A 7,550-nucleotide genomic window follows, 5' to 3' on the forward strand; every position below is an offset into this window, starting at 1 on the left:
GATGCCTCTTTTCAAGAAATGTAGGAATCCATTTTTTTTTTTACACACTTTTTTGCTGTTGAAAACATCTTCCTTGTGTAGGCATGGGCATTCTGGACTCCCCCATTTCACTCTTTGTCTGCTTGTCCGACGGAAGCGGCGGCGACGGTGGGCTGTGCCGTCAACATCAGGGGGGCGTTTCATCAATATTTTCGTCCGACAAGTTGTCAGATCTGACAGTTTTCCTGGATTCTGATTGGTTGAGAAGCACTGTTACTATAGTATCTGTCGGATAAAACAGGACTTGTCGGATAAAACGTCCGACAAGTCCTTTCATAAAACGCTCCCCAGAGGTTGATCAATTAATAACATACGGACATTTATCAAACCTTTAAGTGCGCAAATTAGCTATGAAATGTGTGGCATCCTGTCACGTGCGGATGGGATCGAAATGGGTTTCTATACTTCTACTTCTAAGTAATCTTTTGAGATTTATATCTGAAATCCCTGACACTTTTAACCTTTAAATACCCTTTGAAGGCTTTTTTTCTAACAAAGAGAAATGGAAATATTGAAGAGAGGCAGGGAAGTTCGGAAAGCAGCATGCAAAAGAAAGATGGAACATTGACAAAAGGTATGATAAATGAGATTTAACAAAAATGCTTCAAAAAAATATAACCACAATATAATTTTCATGCCCTCAGGAGAACGCATTAGCCTGGGATTTGCTTGATTATCTTCCGAGTTGCTTTGAAATATCATAAAGGATGTTTAGTCGTGTGGAGGCCTGATAAGCCCCCAGAAAATTTTGATTTTCATCCATTTATCCGTTTTGAAAGGGGAAAAACTTTGCAATACATTTTTAAAATTTTACATCTCAGCGAAGGATAACGAGAATGTATGAATTACAATCAATATTATGTGTATAAAGTAGCGGCACACAGATATTTTAATGGGGGGGGGGCGGGGGGCAGTGGGAGCAAGTAGAGAGCAAGTAGAGAGCAAAGGAAAATGTGGGGCAAGGACCGATACTCTACCCCCCAAAAAACTTTTTTTTTTCATATTTTTTTTTGGGGGGAGTCAACATGGAGAAGCTATCTTTCCACCCGGAGAGGAGGGGGGGGGGGCAATAACAGTTCCTATAGAAATCCAGTCAGTCACTTCAAGTCAATAACTTCAGAGTTTAACTTTCGTTACACCTAGTATTAGGTCTAGCGCCCTCTTTGATTAAAGTTGCCCGTTTATGACTCTCTGCGACACGTTCTGACCAAGATAAAACATGTGATAGCAATATATCAGGATTTTTTTTTGTCTCTGCATTTAAGCCGCGAAGATTAAGTTACCTTTGCCCGCGGCCAATGTTCTTAACCATTTTGTGATTTTATGCAAGCTTTGCGGTTCCATTTTATGCATTTTATTCAACGCCATGTTCCCAGCTTCGGAGATATTGGACCATTGTTATTATATAGTCATATTGTTGGAGGTTTTTGCGCGAATTTCATTTGGGATCTCGGTGCATCATCGGTGATCTCTTATTAGGAATCTCTTGAAGTTATAGAAAATAGTCACATCTTCTTTTGTTTCGAAGTTTCTTGGATAAAAAAGTCACAAAATATCTTACGGTAAGGTCAACCGTCTTTTTGTCTTTAATGAATGGTTTGCAATCTGAAAATGAACTGTACTAGGACTACAAATTAAAATTAAATAATGGATGATAATATTTTTAGTGGTTAATGGGTAATCTTTTGTGTGTTAATGTTTGGTCTTCAACCTGTTCATTATATATTGAATATTTACTATGTTAAATGGTGGAAATATGTTCAAATTTACAATAAAATGAATGTTATCATGTATATACTTAGTTCAAGTCAAATTGAGCTCAGTTTGATCGTGGTCGTGTTTTGTATTCAGTGGTTGATCAATCAATGGCTGAGTTTTTAGAAACAAGCGCAAATTTATGATGAAACGTCGGGCAGCTGATGACGAGTGAAAGTCATTGGGATTGCCCTTGAGGTATGTTTTGGGGTTATCCGGGGGCTGTGGGATAGGGGGTTCGTGTAATCACGAACGACGTTATCGTTTCGTTTCATTATTTTATTACGATTGATCCATGTTTGAATTTATGAAAACATACATGACACAATTAAGCTTTGATATATACAGACCTGTGTTGTATAACTGGTTATCATGACTTTAATTTGTTTCGGTGTGTACTCAGATCGGTACAAATCAAATGGTGTTCGGCATTACACCCATTTACCCCCTTTACTATTTGTGCATTCGGTTTAGCACGTGATATTTCGTTTCATTTCTTCCTTTTTTTTAGTAGATTTTCACCTTTTAAGGCTGATATTATCAATATTAGACGTTAAGAAAGGTTTGAATTTGCACCTTTATTGCATGGTTCATCTTTGCTTCATGATGTAGCTACATGTATACTCCTGCTATACTCCTGCACCCTTAAAAGTGTGCAAATGAGTATAATTACACTCATTAACACCCCTCGGGGTGCTTCGATCATACCAATTCATAGGATTCAAATTGGCCCCATTTCTCACAATGTAGCATAGTTTCTTTCATATTACCATGCAGGGTCGGTTGCAACATTTTACCTCTTTCTTTCTTTATATGACGTATTTGGCCTTCGTTGATTTGTACCACTACCCTATGAACAATACACATAATCATTGACAAAGCCTCTACATGATTATTATTTCTTTCATAATGTCAATTTTTCTTGTAACTATTTCGAAATTGATGTCCACTTCACTGATGAGACATAATCACATCAGGGGCGGATCCGACATATTCCAAGGAGGGGGGCATTTTCGTTGATAAAAAATTAGACAAGCGCCCCCCCCAAAAAAAAGGGTCTTCACTCCAGGATGATGGTGATTTATGTCACGAAAATGTTGAAGCCCCCCCCCCCAAAAAAAAGTCTCCACTTGCGTATGCACGACACTTCCAACTAAAAATATTTGTATGCAGGGGCGGATCCAGGATTTTCCAAAAGGGGGGGGGGGGCACATTTTCCCGATAAAAATTTGACAAGCAAAAAAAAAAGAAGAAGAAATAAGTCCTCACTTTCATAGGGGAGGGGCACACAAAGGGGAGGGGCACGGGCCGGCTGTGCCCCCACCCCCCTGGATCCGCAACTGTTTTTATGGCTCTCAAAAAGGGAGGGACACGGGCTGGATCGATGTGCCCCAGCCCTCCCCCACCTGGATCTGCCTCTGAATGACTTTCTTTTTTATAGTTCGTTCGTTAAGCCTCATCAATCGGCATAAGATAACATTCCCCCCTAATGAATTTTCCTTTTGCCTTGTTCACCATCTTATTATTGACCAGTCAGACCAGGGACATTAATCATTAGACCTGTAAATATAACATTCTAATATATGTCATATTATATTTTTCCTGCAGTTATTTGTACCCTCTCTTCAGTTTTCAATTATATGCATTGACTAGAGACATAACACCACAGCACGTATATATTATATAATTCTCTTTCCTAATGTATTTTCATGCATCTCTTTGTGCATGTGCACCTTCAGGGGCAACCTGAAAACATACCTGCATGTATAAGAGTGTTTTGATAGACATTCTATTTGCGAATTTATTGTTAAAATTCGAACCTGCCTTTATTTTTTTTCTCTTTCTCTAATTTGATCTGAAGCGCCTTCTGGTATATGTTAGGCTCGTAAAAAAGTAATATCTGTCAGATCATAATTCATGGCAACTAAAATGAAAATACTGAAAAGGCAATAGCATTATCAACAAATTGTTGATCCTCGCCTCCCATCCTACACATTTACCAAAACGTACATATTACCATCTTATTTTGATTTTCTGTCTGACCACCCCCTCACTTTCGGCTCGGCCCCCCCCCCTTCAAACCCGTTCCGTTCATCCCTACAGCGGTGTCGTTGATTAAAACAATAAAAGCTTTTCCAAAATTCGGATGAGAAAAATTGACGCAGTTCAAAGACAATATTCACTATTACTAAATATAGGCCAAATACATTCAGTTTACTATCGCTTTGGTCTAATTGCCGTTTAGTCTACACATTACTTAGTCTAATTATCATTCTGTTTAATGCTCGCCAAGATGGTCGGCTTCATCTACTCATTATATTCATACTTTTCTCAAATAAAAATTTCGTTCATAACCCAAATTAGATTGGGCCCTAAATGCATGGTGTTCAGAATAACCGCCCTTTCACACGGTAAAAAACCCACGTAGTTTGAATGATGATTCCAGTGAAAATAAGGCTAATGACGACTTTTTAGCACGTGTGAAACCAAAGTAGAATCACGAACGCTAATCACAATCACGAATTCAAATTCTACTCCAGAGGTGAATTCCAGTTAAGTTTCACTCAAATTACGGTACGAATTTTCCGTGTGAAAGATCCGATGATTATAAAGACGAATTGCAATCATCATTACAATGATGGTTCAAGATTCACGTGTGAAAAGGCACTAAGTGACAGTACTTTTCTAGGGCTGTCACAATTTCAAGCTTGCTTTGTGACCACCCTTGTAACCATCTAATTCATTGTATTTTTTATTTATTTGATGATATATATACAAAATTATCTGCTCATTATCTTGATGTCATAAATTTTAGATAAGTATTTTCTTGTCTCGATTTTGTTTATGAAAAATGTTGCAAAAAAAAACAGAAATGAAATTGAAATTAAATATCAGGACGAAATGGGTACAGCCCGAGTGGAAATCAGAAAAAAAGGTACATGGGCTAAATGACAATAAGACCAATAATTTAATGGATGGACGATGAACTGGTTGCAGATGGTGACTAGTATAGGATACGCGGCGTATTTCGCTGCAGTGGATGTAGACAAATTTCCAATGCTACCAGGCATGGCCTGAATAATTGCGGCTTCTGCGTCGTGAATGATTATCGGTTGGTTAGATACCGTGTTTTATCTGCAAACATGACACAGTGTGCTAATTTAAATGCAAGTTTAAAGGGCATTCTCTCCTCTGAAATCGAGCAAGCGAAACGTTAATTTTCTTCTCTAAAAACTTTCTGAGGAATTTGATTTTAATTATTTTAGATGAATAATCTTTCCTCCAAATTCGCTTTCGGCGAACATGTAATTAAATAAAAATTCACAAATTTACAAATTCTATATAAATTTAGATAGGTTAACACAATAATTAATGTGAATAGATTTTTGAAATAATTTGATTTATTTTTGTAGGCCTGTTGATCCCTTTTTACACTCAAATGTCTAACACTTCCATAATCTCACTCTACATGATAAATTTATTTATTTATTTATTTGTTTATTTATTCATTTATAAAGTATTTTTGGAACAAAACGAAGCGCCCTTCTTGATGTAATTTCTGTAAATTATACATTTGGTGAAAATAATGCCATTCATCTAGTAAAGTAAATTCTGAAGCGATTTTGTAAAACCGCAAGGAAAAAGCGTTACACCGATTAATCAATGAATTTGACTGAATCATTATAAATACTTTTTCAAAGCAAACAAGCACAGTTATGTCTTCTATCTTTTTTTTATTGTTATTTTACTCTTTTCTGAAATCAATTTGACCAGGGTCGGAGAACCCCTTATAACTGTTTGATAACATTTATGTTTCTCGGTCTTCGGTGCTCGGTTTCACATTGCATTTCGTTTCGACTACATTAATTCATTCTTCTTAAATCCCCCTAAACCGTATATGAATGCAATTAAAACTCAAGATAATCCGATGAAGGCGTAATTTTGATCACCAAATATAAACAGCATTTCCAGTTTTGCGACCGTACAGTAGGTCCATAAATTCTCCAATATGTTCATCTCATTTGTAGCTTATTTGCCCACGGTCAGATCATCAAATACAGATTTGCCCGTATTCTGAAGTCGGGTTTAAATTAAACCCTGGTGTAAAGTTGTGGTTTAAGTATGGACAGCCAATAATTGTTACATAATCACTAACAGTAGAGATATCATACTTTCAGCTCATTTGGCTCTCAAATCATTCATAATTGTGTAGGAAGTATAAATAGATTATTGTCTTCACCATCAATAAACCAGGAAAGAGCATAGTAAACATAAGAAACATACAACTTAATAATTTTGTTTATACTTTTGGCTTCCCATACTTAAACCACAACTTTAAACCTGAGTTTAAGTTAAACCCGACTTCAGAGAATACGGGCCATTGAGTTTTAGAAAACACACACTAAAGAGACGGGTCTGTTCCCATTGGGTGGGATTCTGATAATTCTGATAGCCATGGTTTAATTAAATCTGGGTTCGGCAATATTATATTAAATTTTCAATAGTTGTTGGTCAGTTTAAACAAGTGTTCAAAATCTTTCTTTTTTTAAACCCAAAGTTTTGATATCTAATCTTCAATGAATAATTTAGAGCGTGGTTGTTTAAGTTGTTGAACAACTCCTGTTTCATGGCGTTGTATAGGCCCTACACGGCAAAAACTGCGGTGTTAATTAAACACCAGTCCGGAATCTATATATATGACCACACCAAAGAAGTGTTAAAACAACACCGGTTTGGTTTTGGACTAATTCCAGTTAAGCGTTTATACAAACTAATTAGTGTTAAAACAGAATTGATCTAATTTCAAACCGGTGTTGTTTTAACACTTCTCTGGAGTGGTCATAATATAGATTCCCGGCTGGTGTTAAATTAACACCGCATGCGTTTTTGCAGTGTATACATTTTCAAATAGCGTTTTAACCATGGAGCTATTATGTTTTAACTGTGTGTAGCTGGCCTCGTTTTGAGGCAACTTGACTTAGCAGAAATCAGAGTGTTAAGGTGGAGAAATGTTTCAGTTATCGAATGTACATCCCGTCTCGCCCGCTCTGAGATTTTCTAAATCTAAAGTAGATCGGAAACGATCGCTACTAATGTTCCTTATTTATATACAATTTTACACCTGCTTGGCAGTGTAGGGCCTATACCAGAATGTAGAAATAATGTTATTTAGCTATGATTGGGATATTCTTTATTGCGTGGCTTGGGGATGTTTTATCAATGTTTATCGGTTGACAATTGACAGCTTTCTTTGATTTTGATTGACTGAGGAGCGCTGTTACTATGGTTACCGTCGGATAAAACAAACTTTGTTGGATACAGTGATATAATTGCATCAGCGATACAGTTGACAGCTGACTACCATAAGGGCACTAGTATTCAACCCGTTTGGAGAGTTTCCTCAAATATATAGAAATATAGAATTTACCTGAATTTCAGACCCGTCTTATTTCCAAGAGCAAATGCTGGTTATTCTTTTTCCGTTATTTTTTTCTTCAACCAGTTGACTGTGTGCGCGGGCGATCAAATTATACGGCGACAGATTTTGGTACTAGTATTCAACCCGTCGGCACTAGTATTCAACCTAGCGATGAAAGATGGCCCTGTCTCTCAATCTGCCCTTGTCCCATCCGACTATGGACTAGACCATTTGAGATGAGACCAAACAGGGAATTAATCAAAGCCAGAGACTTACATAGATCTAGATCTAATTTAGCAATCTAAACCCTTTTGAGATTTGCTATCAATCCTCAGTC

Source organism: Lytechinus pictus, chromosome 4, assembly GCF_037042905.1.
Source record: "Lytechinus pictus isolate F3 Inbred chromosome 4, Lp3.0, whole genome shotgun sequence".
In the NCBI taxonomy this organism is placed as follows: domain Eukaryota; kingdom Metazoa; phylum Echinodermata; class Echinoidea; order Temnopleuroida; family Toxopneustidae; genus Lytechinus; species Lytechinus pictus.